The sequence below is a fragment of the Callospermophilus lateralis genome, unplaced genomic scaffold, assembly GCF_048772815.1.
Source record: "Callospermophilus lateralis isolate mCalLat2 unplaced genomic scaffold, mCalLat2.hap1 Scaffold_84, whole genome shotgun sequence".
Lineage (NCBI taxonomy): Eukaryota > Metazoa > Chordata > Mammalia > Rodentia > Sciuridae > Callospermophilus > Callospermophilus lateralis.
The window spans coordinates 3,707,907-3,724,674 of NW_027516477.1; the positions used below are offsets into that span (position 1 = coordinate 3,707,907).

Consider the following 16,768-nt stretch of genomic DNA (forward strand, 5'->3'; position numbering starts at 1 on the left):
GATTCAAGTTTGAGATAATTATGTAAAGGGTTTGAAACTGTTCCTGACATACAGTAATATGTGAGCTAAAATCATTATTATAAAAATATTAATATACAAATCAGTGGTTGTTTGTCAAGAGAATTTTCTATCCAAACCATCATTTATGGATTATTGGGAATCTTAGCTTTTATTTATCTAGTATTGCTCCCAGTATCTAGAGGTAAGAAACAGAGTGTACATGTAGTGAGCTTCTGCAATGGCCAGCCACTAAAATAAGCATGTTTACTAAACTGTCAATTTAATTGTCTTTATATTTTTCCAATTCAGCCCGGAAAACCGCGGAAGTAAAGTTCATGGATGTAATTCTGGGCGTGGTGGATCAGATGAGTGGAGTGACAAACTATTTTGCCCACTCAACGGTTTTATCCATGATTGTGCCGCGCAACCGCAATGATTCCTACTTTTACTGTGGAAATGCTGTTACTATCTTTCTTTTATCATAACCTGTTTACAAACTCTAACGTCAATTTCAATGCTAAACCTGTGCGTTTCTTTTCCTCTGCAAAGAACGACTGGCGGGTCCCATTCAATCATTTAAACGAGGCGCTGCGGTTTCATTGGCCAGAAGCTGCTGCTCATTGATTTGCCCCCTGGTGTTGTGGGCCGAGCGCGGAGGTGCCTATTGGCGGAGGCGAAAAATTTAAACGGAGGCAAAAGGCAGGACTAGTTTTGCTCCGTGACTTGAGTTTGCGAGTTCGTGGGGTTGGTACCCTTTTTATTTCTAGGGTGTGGGCTTCTGGAAAACCAAGCGGGGAAATTCGCTCCGACCATTTCCAGGGCGGCGCGGTGAAGCGGCCAGCGTGGTCTGAGGTCCCTGCTCCAGAGCAGCCTGGTAGGGGGTAGGGAAGGAGGCCGGGACGGGGTCTGAGGCTGCCATGGCGAACCGGCGAGTGGGGTGAACCTGCTGGGAGCTGAGCCCTACAGAACGCCGGCCGCCGGCGGGGCGGCAGGAACCAGTGGCCCAGGAGGACCACTTCTGCAGGTCCCCTTTCCCCTGCTTCGGAGATGTCCGCCTGGGCGCCTCGCGGACGCTGCCCCTGGTCCTGCACAACCCTAACGAGGAGGTGGCTGAGGTGGAGATCTCCCACTTCCCGGCCGCGGACCTGGGCTTCAGCATGTCTCAGCGTTGTTTCCTGCTGCAGGTAGGTCGTGGGGCGGGGCGTGCCTTGGGCTGCGCTTTCTACCCTGTCCTTCCCGCCGCCTTCCTCCGTAGGGATGAAGCTTGGGAAACGAATGACAAAAATACCCTCAGAGAATAAAGGCAGAGTGTGGTGGCCCTTGACACACATTTTTCCACGCACATATATAATGTTAGGGCACTCAGTTACTTGGGCGGTGACAGTGCATCAAGGCATGCCTACTTATCTTTAACAGCATTCTAAGTAAACTTTATGCAAAAAAAAAGGCATTTAAAAATATGCTCCGGGTATTTTTTAATACTTTTGGTGTTTTTAAACTAATAGTTGGCACAAAGAGTGCATTCAATTTAATTTTATGACATTTGTTTCAAGAACCTCCCACATAGCTTTTACAGCCTGCTTTGGCCAAAGTACTAGTCCCATTCCCATTACCACAAAAGAGAAAATTTGGTTCTTATTTTGACTGATGTGTCCTTTTAATTGAGTAGATCCTTGGAAAGCATGAAATCATTAACTGAGGGAGTCTAGATGGCTAATAACCACTTCATAAGGCAGTAGTAATTCAAATCTGAGGTCCATTGCCTTCTGTGTCACTGCTCATCTGCACTTCAGAACCTGGCTGGTCTTGTTTATAAATGACTGCTTTTCTTCCTATGGAAAGTTAGATTTCTGTTCTGTATAGTGATACTTTTACTTTTTGTTGTTGTTGTTGTTGTTATAATGTAGAAGTAAAGTTCTTGTTTTCAGAGTAAATTGTTTTACACAGTAAAGATTCTGTATTTGTATTTTCTAAAACAAACTGCTTATGATGTTATATAGATTTACTTTTCAAACAAAAAACTGTTTTTTTCCTCTGACAAACAACCAAGGTTTGTTTGTTTGTTATTGTTGTTTTGTCATGTCAGGGTTTGGCAGATTCTACTGGACAGGCTGTATGGTGTAGATAGATGTTAAAGTCTAAACTCTGGAGCCAGACTACTTGGGTTCTAATTATTAGCGATATGACTTTGATAAAGTTTCTAGACATTGGTCACTTCATAGTTAACCAGTTGTATGAGATACCTGTAATTGTTCCTGAAACATACAGATTGTTTAACAAAGATCAATTTTATGATGTGGACTGTAGAGGAGTTTGTGAGAAAGAGGAAAATTAGTTGATCATCTTTATGTTTCTTTTTCCACAAAATCTTTATAATACAGGACTATTATATTTGAAATAGAAGTACTGCACATGATAAAGGAGTAGACATTTCAATTTTTTTAAAGCCACTGAATTAAAATGATCTGGAGACTATTCTATTGTTTTCATCCAGTTATATCTTTTTTTTTTTTTTTTTTTTTTTAGTTGTCAATGGATTTACATGTAGTGTTGAGAATTGAACCCTGTGCTTCACACATGCAAGGCAAGAGGTCTACCACTGAGCCAGGACACCAGCCCTCATCCAGTTGGATTTTATTATAGTTTTATGTTGTTATGAACCCTGTTAGTGCTGGTGACTATTTTTATTATAATGAAATGAGCAGATCAGGTGGGAAAAATATCTTTGACTTACCAAATGCTTTTAGGATTTTAGAGTGTTCATGAATAATAGTTGTTGTATGGTATGCTTTGATTATTTTAATTATATTATCATAATCATTTTAAATTTATTCTTTTGACTGTAGCCTAAAGAAAAACTAGTTATTTCTGTTAACTGGACAGTATTGAAAGAAGGTCGAATAAGAGAGATTGTGACATTTCTTGTAAATGATGTTCTGAAACATCAAGCCATATTGCTAGGAAATGCAGAAGAGCAGAAAAAGAAAAAGGTAATAGTTTAATCATTCTATAATTCAAGAAAATGTTTCATAATGTGTAAAAATTGTTTTGATGACAAGCCTGAAGTAACATGTATAAATTGCTTATTAAAATAATATTCAATGGTTTTTAATTTCATCAGTATATTTTGTTTGTTTTTACAGAGGAGTCTTTGGAATACCATTAATAAAAAGAAAAATTCAGCCTCTTCAAGTTATAACAAAAAGATTTCAAATGATCAAAACATTAACAAAACATTTTGTGTTTCTCAAAAAGTTGACAGAATTAGGAGCCCACTACAGGCATGTGAAAATCTGGGTATTAATGAAGCCTGTTCTCCAACAGAAAATAGTTCTTTAACCCTTGAAGAACATAAAATACCTATATCACCTATTAGCCCTGCTTTCCAAGAATGTCATGGTGAAATTTGCTTGCCACTTTCTGTACGTCGGTCTACTACCTACTCATCTCTTCTTACATGTGAAAATGAGGAACAGTTAAAACTAGAAGATGCCACCATTTCAAAAGATTTTAATTTTAATGAGGAAGCCATAACTAAAACTTCCTTTCAAAGTGAGGAGAATAGTAAACTTATTCTGACCCCAAACTGTTCTTCAACTTTGAACATTATGCAAAGTCAAGCAAATTTTCTAAGTCCAGATTCTTTTGTAAGTAATAGTCATACAGCTAATAATGAAGTAGGGTTAATGACATTTCTTTCATCAGATACACTTAAAAAAGATAATTCAGAGTCTGTGAATTTGGAACCCAAAAGTATACATGAAATTTACAGAACAATTTTAAGTCCAGATTCTTTCATAAATGATAATTATGGAGCAAATCAGGATCTAGAGTCAGATTCAGTTAATCCTATTTTATCCCCAAATCAATTTGTAAAAGATAACATGGCACATATATATACCTCTCAGCAAACATGTAAAATATTATCATTATCAAATGAAAATTCAAAGATTGCCCGGTCTCTTCAGCACTGGAGAAAAAATGAAGTCTTGCCATGTAGTCATGAATATCAGGGTTCAAAAACACCCAAGCCTAATTTTGAAGAACTAAATCCTATAGAAGTGAAGTCAAGGTTACTACAATTTTAGAAAACAAATTCACCCTAAATTTTCTGCAGTTCAGGATGTTTCTCGTTATAGCCATAATAAGCAACATAAGAGACGCCCCATACTTTCTAACACAGTTATTAAAAGGAAGACCACCATTGCCAGAGAAAATCAAACAGATTAATAAACCAAAAGCAAAAAGATGCCTCAACAGTACAGTAGGTGAATGTGAAAAAGTAATAGATCACCCCAAAGAAACAGAAGCTTTACATTCTCATCTTCCAATTATCGATTCAGTATTAAGTAAACCTGAATGTTATAAAAGTGAAGTAAGTAATTCAATGACAGCTTTAGTTGCTTGTAAAAGAAAAAGTGATGGAAACATGGAAGATACAAATGTGAAGGTTGCTATTATAGAACATATGGATATACCCAAAATCAAAAGAATCCACTTTTCTCCCTTGGAATTGAAAACATCAACTGTTAAAAAAATAAAGATGACAACACCAATCTCAAAACGTACTAGCAACAGAGAGAAATTAAGCCTTAAGGAGAAAACTGGTGAGTATTATTTATAAAATCTCTAGTGTATTTTCTGTTTTGGTTTAGTGAATCTGCTATTGATAAGCTTATATTAACTTGTACTTTTCATTTGTCAAATTGCTCAGTGGAAGACAGAACAAATAGTGTGGGACTAATTTCTGAAATTGTTGCAATCTTGTCTGTTAAACTTTGGATATTTTTTAAAATTTTATTTATTTATTTTTTAGTTGTAGATGGACACAATACTTTTATTTATTTTTTATGTATTTTTATGTGGTCTTGAGAATTGAACCCAATGCCTCACATGTGTGAGGCAAGCACTCTCCCACTGATTCACAACCCCAGCCCAAACTTTTGATATTTTACTCATGAATTTTCTGCAATAATTCTGTTTTTTAAAAAATATTATATCCAAATATTTATCTCAATTTGATATTTTTGGTAACTCCTTAAGTTTTACACCCTAAGAAAGTATTTGACACGTCTTTCCTTAGTCCACACCCTAACTAGAAGGCCCAGTGAATTTCCTGGCCCGCATACTACCATCAGAAAGATTGTAGGAAAGACCTTTCCATGTCCTGTGCTCCTGATAAGCTTACTCTGTCTTCGCCTCTGTCCATCCACTAATTGGAAATGAAGATAGGTTCCTAGAGTTCTCCATTTCTTAGAGAAGAATATTTTTCCTTTTCTAGTATTCACAGCTTTATCACACTGCCTCAGAAGCAGACAGGATTAATCCCATCACACTTTTAACCCCAAATACCTCTTCTGACAATCAAGATCCATGCAGGAAAGTAACCCACACTATGTATTTTACCAGATAATTTGAAAGAATTCTAGGCCTCCTAAGAAATATACACATCTCTCATTTGAACATCCCTCAATTGGAACTGTTTTCTTTCTCCTATTCTGTAAATCCTTCTATATCCTTTGGACTCACTGTTCTTCATTAGCACTTCTTTGCAAACATTCTCCTACCTTGTTACCCTGTTGCAGCCTGACCTTCTCTTGACAACAGTGCTTTCATTATAACCCTCTCAAGTTCTGTCTGCATTCTCTCCTACTTTTATGATTTTGGAGCTCCTGCTGGAATCTTCTAATATCTACTTTTTATTTTTTATCTATTTCCAAACTAATATCCCCTCTCTCCCTTAAAAACAAGCAAAAAGAAAATAACAAAATAGTTTAAAGCTCATTTTTCAGACTTTCTCACCCCTGTCCTCTCTTGATGCAGAGAATGATTCACTCTCAAAATTTTGAATCTTGCTTATTATACTTTTTCTAAAACTACTACTATTATGATTTCAAAATCATTTTCGAATATCTTTCTACTACTCTGGGAATTTAGTTCCAACCTCCTTAGGTCATGCTTTCCTAAAAGCAACTTAATATCCAGTTACTATCTCTATAAGTTCCACATTTCCTCTAGAACCCAACTTCAACATTGTTTATGCCCCACTGTACACATACAGTTCTTTAATCCACCACTGTTTCCATGGCCCTCATCTCTGACCTATCTATCTTTCCTATTTCAGCTTGAATTCCATGGTTCAACACAAGCACTTCCCCTGGCTTCCTTCCCTTCATTGTCCATGCAGCAAATTCCAACTGTATTTCAGTCTAACTTTGCCTACTCTATGCCTGAACCTTGCTTGGTTGTTCTTTATTACTACAAACCCCAAGTAATCCCTGAACTCTTTTTATGGCTGTATTTCCCTGGCTTATTAGCTTTGCTATAGGGTACCTCACCTTTTTCTCCTGAAATTTCTCTTTCCTCCTGTCTCATGATTGATAATAGTAGCTGACATTTACTGAGTTCTTTTATGTGTCAGACCTAGTTGTGAGTGCCTTACTATTACCTCTTTTAATATTTATGACATTCATGTGCAGTAAATGTTATTTTTACCCATAGCACAATTTTACAAATAGGTACATTGATACTTGAGTAATTTGCCCATTTTACAGTCAGTCAGTGATAAAGCTGGGGTTCTACCCCAGGTAATGTCAGTTCTGTGATCCTCATCCAAGCTGATGACCCGTTTCGTAGTTCACTGAGGGAGTAGAAATATAGATGCTTCTCTATTTATTAAGGATTACATCCAATAAACCCATTATAATCGACCTTAACAAGAAAAGTTTCAATAAAATAGCAAAAACTGATTGAAGTGGATTCAACAATTTTAGGTGATGAATTGGAAATAACTAATAAAGCTTCTTTCAAAATGATCTTTTACTTCAGAAAATAACTTTTAATTAATATAATCTATATGCAAAAATTATACAAATCAATATATAACTCAGTAAATGATCACAAAGGGAACATTGACTCTATTAAGGAGTTTTGCTTAAAAGAAAATGTAAGCAACATAAGCATAGAGCATAGGCTGAAGGGATAAATGGTCAGTGAGTTCCACACTGTAAATCCAGTGATTATTTCTCAATCTTTTTTTTTTTTTTTTTGTATTGGGGATTGAACCCTGGTACATTTAACCACTGAGCCTCAGCCCTTTCCTGTATTTTATTTGGAGGGTCTGGCCAAGTTGCTTAGGATCTTCTTTAGTTGATGAGGCTGGCTTTGAACTCATGATCCTCCTTCCTTAGCCTCCCAAAGTGCTGGGATTACAGGCATGCACCACCATGCCTGACTATTCTCAGTCTTCATCTTGAACTATTTGTAAACAGTTTGGAGCCTTGAACCTCTGTCTTGTTGGAACATTTTATCTTGCCATTCTCATTCTCCTGGTTTTCTTCCTTCTTCATTGACTGCTCCCTTTCAGTTTTCTTTGTGGGAAGTTTCTTATTTCCCTTACACTTTGGATTACAAAGGGCTAGTTATTAAACATTCTTATATTTTACTCATTCTCTTAATGATCTCATCTGTTATTTCTCAATAGTGAGGCCCAAAGCTGTGGAATTGTCCTTATTTGTGTTTCTCTCTCATCCTTTCTTTATAAACTCAAATGCAGATCTGATTCTAAACTCAGTCCACCAACAAATTTTCTCTTTCCTTCAAATATAATCATAATCTGATCACTTCTCACTCACCATTGAATGGCACCGTTTGGGCCAGTCTTTGTCATTGCAGGATGTGCAAACAGATCTCCTTGCTTTCATCCTTGACTTTTCCATAGTCTGCGTACCCACATACTACTTTTAAAATATTAGGGCTTGGACTGTTCACTTCCATAACATCTAATGACTTCCTGTTGCAATGAAAGCCCAAATTCCTACAATGATTTACAGGTCCCTATAACATCAATATTATGACCTTTTGACTTTCCAGCCTCTTACTTTTCTCTTTCCCTTGCTCACTGTTTTTTACCACTTTGGCTTCCTTGTAGTCCTTGAAACTTCAAATATGCTCTGTCCTCAGGGTATTTGCAGTTTGTTGTTTTCTCTAACTAGAATGACCTTTTTATTTAGTTCACTCATCGTCGTATCATGTTCAAAACAGTGACTTGACCCAGGTTCTCAAACGCTACCAAATATTTAGAGTCACAGTTTAAACTTAGGTTTTCCTAGCTACAACATAAATGTTTTTTTTTTTTTCACCATTCTTGTTAAACTGGAAGAAAAGCTAAATAAAAGTTTTTATTTGGGGTAATGACCAAGGATTATAGTGATGTCACAATGGGATTCACTGACTTCAAAGTTCTGTGCCAATGTAAAATTATTAAAACTACTCTTCTAATTTTCCACTATGTGGTGTTTTTCTTCCTTGCTCAGGAAACTCCAATGGTGCTTTACTGTTATCAGATGATTTACAAAATTATTATTCTGTCATTTTAGGTCATCAGTTATAGGATCTCTGTTTATTTAGCCAGATATCTTTTTTCACCATTCTGTCTGTGTATACTCTTACTAACATTCATATCTGTTTTTCTCTCATTAATTCAATCCTTTATTTCAAGTACTATAACCAACTTTTGTTAATACTGTACTCTAATGAATTTCCCTCTAATTATATTCCCTTAGAAACTAATTACAGGTTATGTGACATCTTGAACCTACCTGTTAGTTCTATTTCTTGCTTTACTGTTTTTTGTAGATATGTTCTGATCTGATAACAAATTATTTGATTCTAAGAAACATATCCATTTTGGTCTCCTGCAAGGTATACAACAAATGATGAACAGAATGAATTCATGAATGAATGAATGAACAAAGACCACTGAATTTTTGACACTCAAACCCATACCTGTTTTTGAGGCCGCCATGTGGTTGAACCTCTTTGTTAGGTTTAGAGAGAACTGTACATATTTGGTATCTGATATATGAGCCCATAGAAGAGCCAGTAATTCACTAAGAGCTGCTCTAGCTTCTTTCTCTTCTGACAAACAATTCTCCAGATATATTTCTTCAACACTAATGAGGCCCCTTATTAAAGCACATATTAAGTGTTCATACATTGTTTAGGCTCTGTTTTCCCAGGAAAAAATATAATTTGTATCCTCAAGCTACTCCCAGTTTTAATGATTAAGCTCTGCCCAGGGAATTATTGAAGCATAGACGCAGAGATGTTGTATGAATGACAAAGAATGTGATAAGGTACTAATGCAGGCTTCCTAATGAATAAAATGATTTCAATGCAGAGGGACTAGCTTGTTGAAGGTTGCAAAGTGAGTCTCCCTTTTATGTTTTAAATGTTCAAATAAAAAGAAAATTATAACTTAATAAATGTTATAACTTGATCATGTTCCTTATCTTCATAATAGGTATAGATTTGAGATTTCTCTAAAACAAGAGTAAGCAGCCTTTTTTTTAGGGATTTTTTTAAAATAACTTTTTAAATACTTTTATCTTATTTATTTATTTTTATGTGGTGCTGAGGATCGAACCCAGGGCTTCACACATGCTAGGCAAGTGCTCTTTCACTTGCCTACTACAACCCCAGCCCCTTTTTCTTTCATAGTTCAGATAATATTTTTGGCTATGCAGGCCATATTTCTATCACAACTATTTAGCTCTGCCATTAACAATGTGCCTGTGTTCTAATAAGTTTTTATTTATAGGCACTAAAATTTGGATTTCATGTAGTTTTTATGTCATCAAATATTATTCACTTCATTTCCCCCCATTCATTTACAAATGTAAAAACAATTCTTTGCTTATAGAACATACAAAAGAAGATTGTGCTGGATTTTACACATGGGCTATAGTTTGCTCTAATTAGGAAAGATGCTTACGTTTAGTAGCAGAATATGCTGGTATGAAACCTGCTTTTGAGAGAGTGAACTGCTACTCCTATAGGTATTTGCTACTATGAATTTTATTGCCTTTTCCTTTATAATTACTTGCTATTTATTAATCATGTAAGCTATATACTTGGGAATCAGTCTGTTCTCATTCTTCACCACTTTCCTAGTGAGTTGGTATTAAGACTTATTGTTTCGACTATTAAAACAACTCTGCTCTGTTTCCTACCTTTGTTAAAAATTGTTTTATCATATTTAACTTGGCTAATAACTATCTTGTAGTTTTTTATCTTTAGTCATAACCCCATTCATTTTCTTGCTTATACTATTTTCAAAAATAAAGATGAAGGTGTTATTTCTTGAAATAAAATCTGTCACTGAAATAGAGGGTACTTCAAACTTGTTAATAGTGCAGGCTCTAGAACTTGACTACCCAGGTTCAAACCCCTGCTGCTTCCTAACTTATGTGACCTCTAAGCCCTAGAATCCTAATTATGTAAATTTTGGATAACTATAGTACTGTTTTCATAGATTTATTCTGATAATTATATGAGTGAAAGATTGATACTTAATAGCTCTTGGCATAGTATATTCAATTATTAGCTGCCACTATTATTAATATTGTTGAACTCTTCCCTTCCTCTTCCAACTTCTTTTATGTAATTTCTTATATGTGTTTATTCTTTGTTGTATCCTTGTTATAGTTTTGTCAGCAAGCCATATCCCTTGTGCTTAATATTCATTTTAGGAGTTAGCACATGTATATTTTCATCCAGAAGGTCTTTTATGCCCCTTTTAAACTTTTTCTGTATTAGACTTAACTGCCTATAGGCTGTGACAATTATCTTTCTATTCTGTATTTTCCCTGTACCTAACACAGTCTGGAATATATGCACACAGTCAATTATGGTTAAATCTGGACAGTAACTTCTGTAGACAAAAATTGAATGTATTGTTTTGGTCTGAAAAACATTCTAGATGTTGGTTTCATTGACTACTAAGTTCGTAATATTAGTATCTGAATCATGAATATGATTATGAAGAACCCATACTTTTAATTTTAAATGAGCTACCAACTTTGGGAATTTTATTTTTTAATGCTGTTAATTTTGTTTTCTAATTTATTTTAGATTCAATGCATTCAAAACACCTATTTCTAAAACAAACAAAAGGATAAAACCCATTGTTGCTGTGGCACAGTCTAATTTGACCTTCATAAAACCATTAAAAGCAGGTAAGTGCTTATTATATTTAAACTGAAAATATAGTTTATTATATTTAATCTGAAAAAGTGACATGGAATGAAGCATCAATTTCATTTCAAATGGAAATGAGTTTTTTAAAAAATTTGAATAAAGGCCTTGAAGAATTTTTAAAGTGTGTATGCAAATTATAATTAAGGTATTCTATTAGATTTTACTGAAATTGCTTTATGGTAGGTTAGGATTTTTAAATAATCAGGGAATTTTGTTTTATTCCCTATCATTTTGCTTGATCACATTTCATACCCAAAATGTTTTCAAGTCTTTGTAGCAAGTAGTGAAAAGCAAATATTGTTCAGTTTTTTTATTATGGTTTCACTAGTTTAAAAAAAAAGTTATTTTTCTATATTTTGTACAGTAATTTACTAGAAATTTTTATATGTAATAATCTAGTTGTATTCTTAGATATTCCTAGACACCCAATGCCATTTGCTGCAAAAAAAAAATGTTTTATGAGGAGCGCTGGAAGGAAAAACAGGAACAAGGATTCACTTGGTGGCTAAATTTTATATTAACTCCGGATGACTTCACTGTAAAAACAAGTATTTCTGAAGGTAAACATTAAGTTAATGTTTAAATTTAATAATACTCTTGTTTTAGCAGACCAAAATTTGACAGGATTTGTCATTCTTTAATTAAATATACTTTACTTATTACGTTATATTTCACTAATTTATTGACTTAAGTTTTTAAGATTGTGTAGGTAATTTTTCTTACATTGGTTGACATGAATACATTTTCTGTACTAAAAGTACTGAAACTTGCTTTTTCTTTTTACCTTCCATTCTATCATTTTATCAGCCAATGTAAGCAGTTCTTTGTGGCCTGAACATTTTGAATGTATTGACTTCACTGTTAATACCTTAGTTTAAGGAGTAGGTCAGAACACTGCATAGTACAGGGACTCTGAGAGACAATTCAGATGAAATTTTAAAACACTGCAGTGTTTATTCTTAAAGAGAAGACTTGGGTGTGGGATAAGGTAGAAGCATGACACTCTGAAACATTTGAAGGATTTTCTTCTGAAAGAGAAAGAAATTAACTTTTGTCTATTCTTCATAGAAATTATAGGAATCCATTTCAGATAACTAAAATGATTTTAGTTATCAAACCATTGTGTAATCTTGCAAAATGGTGATTTCCCCATTGTTGCAGTGTTCAAACAGACCATATTTCACATTCACCAGAGAAACGTGTAGGATTTCTTCTATTAGATGCAGAGTCTCTGGTTTAATTCCTAGGTCCTTGATCCATTTTGAGTTAAGTTTTGTGCATAGTGAGAGATAGGGGTTTAATTTAATTTGATGCATATAGATTTCCAGTTTTCCCAGCAACATTTGTTGAAGAAGCTATCTTTTCTCCAATGTATATTTTTGGCGCCTTTGTCTAATATAAGTGTAATCATATGATTCTGTGTTCTCTATTCTGTACCATTGCTTTGGTGCCAATACCATGCTGCTTTTGTTACTATTGCTCTGTAGTATAGTTTAGGTTTAAGTTCTGGTATAGTGATGCCACCTGCTTCACTCTTCTTTCTAAGGATTGCTTTTGCTATTATTTTTCCAGTTGAATTTCATGACTTCTTTTTCTATTTCTATGAGGAGTATCATTGGGATTATGATTAGAATTGCATTAAATCTGTATAGTTCTTTTGGTAGTATGATCATTTTGACAATATTAATTCTGCATATCCAAGAACAAGGTAGATCTTTCCGTCTTCTAAGGTCTTCTTTAATTTCTTTCTTTAGCATTCTATAGTTTTCGTTGTAGAGGTCTTACACCTCCTTTGTTAAATTTTGATTCTCAAGTATTTTATTCTTTTTTTGAAGCTATTGTAAACAGGATAGTTTTTCTCATTTCTCTTTCAGAGGATTTGTCACCGATATACAGAAATGCATTTGATTTATGGGAATTGATTTTGTATCCTGGTACTTTGCTGAATTCATTTTACTAGTTTTCTGGTGGAGTTTTTTTGGATCTTCTAGGTATAGAAGAATCATAGGCAAATAGTGCTAATTTGAGTTCTTCTTTTCCCATCTGTATCCCTTTAATTTCTTTCATCTAATTCCTCTGACCAGTGTTTCAAGAACTATGTTAAATAGAAGTGGTGAAAGAGGGCATCCCTGTCTTGTTCCAGTTTTTAGAGGAAATGCCTTTACTGTTTCTCCATTTCAAATGATGTTGGCCTGGGGCTTAGGCTTATCATAGATAGCTTTTATGATGTTGAGATATATTCCTGTTATCCCTATTTTTCTATTGTTTTGAAAATGTATAGGTACTGTATTTTGTCAAATGCTTATTTTGCATCTATTGAGATGATCATATGATTCTTTAAGTCTATTGATGTAATCAATTACATTTATTGATTTCCATATATTGTGTCAGCCTTTCATCCCTGGTATGAAACCCACTTGATCTTGGTACATTATCTTTTTGATATGTTTTTGTATTCAATTTGACAGAATCTTATTGAGAATTTTTGCATCTATGTTCATTAGAGATATTGGTCTGAAGTTTTATTTCTTTGATGTGTCTTTGCCTGGTTTTGGAATGAGGGTGACATTGGCCTCACAGAATGAATTTGGAAGTGCTCCCTCTTTATCTATTTCTTATAAATACTTCAGAATAATTTATAGAGTATTGGTATTAGTTCTTTAGAACTCAATTGTGTATTCATCTGGTCCTGGGCTTTTTTTGGTTGGTAGGCTTCTGATGGCATCTTCTATTAATCTGTTTAAATTGAGTATATCATCTTGATATTCAACTTGGGCAACTCATATGCCTCTAGAAACTTGTCGTTGCCTTTGATATTCTCTATTATATTGGAGTACAAGTTTTTAAAATAATATCTAATTATCTTCTGTATTCCTGTAGTGTCTGTTGTGATATTTCCTTTTTCATCACGTTCATTAGTAATTTGAATTTTCTCTCTCCTTCTCTTTGTCAGCATGGCTGAGGGTTTGTTAATTTTATTTATTTTTTCAAAGAACCAAGTTTTTGTTCTGTTAATATTTTCAATTGTTTCTTTTGTTTCAATTTCATTGATTTTGGCTGTGATTTTAAATGTTTCCTTAAATATGTCTTCTACTGCTTTTGGTGTTGATTTGTTGTTCTTTTTCTAAGGCTTTGAGATGTAATGTTAAGTCATTTATTTGTTGACTTTTTCTTCTTTTAAGGAATGAACTCCATGCAATGAAGTTTTCTTAGAACTGCTTTCATAGTGTTCCAGAGATTTTGATATGTTGTATCTGTGTTCTCATATACCTCTAAGAATTTTTTAATATCCTCCTTGATGTCTTTTGCAACCCATTGTTCATTTAGTAGCATATTATTTAGTCTCCAATTATTGGAATAGTTTGTATTTCTTATTTTATCATTGATTTCTAATTTCATTGCAGTATGATCTGATAGAATACAGGGTAATATCTCTACTTTTTTGTATTTGTTAAGAGTTACTTTGTGGCATAATATATGGTCTGTTTTAGAGAAGGATCCATGTGTGTTTAGAGAAGAAAGTATATTCTCTCATTGAAGGTTGAGATATTCTATATATGTCAATTAAGTCTAAGTTATTGAGTATATTATTGAGTCCTATATTTTCTTTGTTCAACTTTTGTTTGGAAGACCTATCCAGTGGTGTAAGAGTTGTGTTAAAGTCACCAAAATTATTATGTTGTGGTCAGTTTGACTCTTGAACTTGAGAAGAGTTTGTTTGATGAACATAAATGCTCCATTATTTGGGGCATATATATTTAAAATTGTTATGTCTGGTTGGTATATGGTTCCCTTGAGCAGTGTGAAATGTTCTTCTTTGTCCCTTTTGATTAACTTTAGCTAAAGTCTACTTTATTTGATATGAGGATGGAAACCCCTGCTTGCTTCTGCAGTCCATGTGAGTGGTATGATTTTTCCCAAACTTTCACCTTCAGTCTGTGTATGTCTTTTCCTATGAAATGAGACTCTTGGAAACAGAATATTGTATTGTTCGGGCTTTTTTTTTTTTTTTTAATCCAATCAGCTAGCCTATGTCTTTTGATTAGTGAATTTAGGCCATTAACATCAGGGTTATTATTGAGATATGATTTGTATTCCCAGCTACTTTTGTTTATTTTTGTTATTTAACTTGACTTGGTTTTCCTTTGATTAGCTTTTCCTTTAGTGTAATATCTACCTTTGCTGATTTTTATTGTTGTTTTTCATTTTCTCTTCATAAAATAGTTTGCCAAGGATGTTCTGTAGTAGAGGTTTTCTAGCTGTAATTCTTTTAACTTTTGTTTATCATGGAAGATTTTTATTTCATCATCAAATCTAAAGCTTAGTTGGCATCCATTTTTTTTTCAAAGCTTGATATATGTTGTTATAGGATCTTCTAGCTTTCAGGGTCTGGGTCGAAAAATCTGCACATAACCTAATTGGTTCTCCCTATATGTAATCTGATTCCTTTCTCTCGTGGCTTTTAATTTTCTCTCCTTATTCTGTATGTTAGGCATTTTTATTATAATGTACCTTGGTGTGAATCTGTTGTGATTTTGTACATTTGATGACCTGTAAACCTCTTGAATTTGGTTTTCCAATTTGTTCTTTATGTTTGAAAATTTTTCTGCATTATTTCATTGAATAGATCGTTCATTCCTTTGTTTTGGAACTGTGCCTTCCTCTATCCCAATAAGTCTTAAATTTGGTCTTTTTATGCTATCCCATATTTCTTGAATGTTCTGCTCATGGTTTATTACCATTTTCAACTTTTTGATCTACATTCTTTTCAAGATTATATATTTTTTCTTCATTGTCGAGGTCCTGTCTTCCAAGTGGTCTAATCTGTTGGTGATGCTTTCAATTGAACTTTTAATTTGTTTCTTTAATTTCAAGGATTTTTTTTGAAAGAGAGAGAATGAATTTTTAATATTTATTTTTTAGTTTTCGGTGGACACAACATCTTTATTTTATTTTTATGTGGTTCTGAGGATCAAACCCAGCACCCCGCATATGCCAGGTGAGCACGCTGCCGCTTGAGCCACATCCTTAGCCTCTCATTTCAAGGATTTTTGTTTGGTTTTTCTTTAGTACTTCTATCTCCCTATTGAAGTAATCTTTTGCTTCCTGTATTTGCTTATGTAGCTCTTTGTCAAGATGATTTTTTTTGCTGCCTGTATTTGCTCTCTTATATCATCCTTTAATTCACAAAACATTTTAACTATATACATCCTGAACTCCTTCTCTGTCATTTCATCTGCTGTGCTGGCCATGAATTCTAATAATGTGGTATCTTCATTTGTTTGTGGCACCTTCTTCCCTTGTCTTTTCATGTTACTTTTGTGTCTTCCTTTTTAGCTCTGTGAATCCAAGGCATTACCATTTTTATCCCATAGGCTTATAGTGCCCCTGTAGGGTTCCAATACCTCTCCTGAGGGAAAGGACAATGTTAATAAATATAAACAAAATACCACCTAAAAACAAATATTTGTTATTAAGATATTTACAGGTTGGTCACAGTGTACAGAAATGGTAAATTCAAGTATTATCTACAATATAATCAGTAGGTTTGTAAAAGGGTTTATAGTTTCTGATGGTGGGCAAAGAACCTGGGGTGTAGGAAGATATGTTGAGGAGGTATGAGATGAGGATATAGAGTTAATCTTAGGATGTGTGAAAGAGAAATCTAAAGAAGAATGTTAGTGATAGGAGAATAGAGAGGAAGTAATTTGGGGTAGACAAGTAAGAG

The 16,768-nt window shown here is 34.1% G+C and overlaps 1 pseudogene; it reads left to right on the plus strand.

The window, feature by feature from the left end:
* Window positions 1-917: 917 nt before the first annotated feature.
* LOC143641085 (abnormal spindle-like microcephaly-associated protein homolog) overlaps window positions 918-16,768 on the plus strand; it is a 44,978-nt pseudogene continuing 29,127 nt past the window's right edge.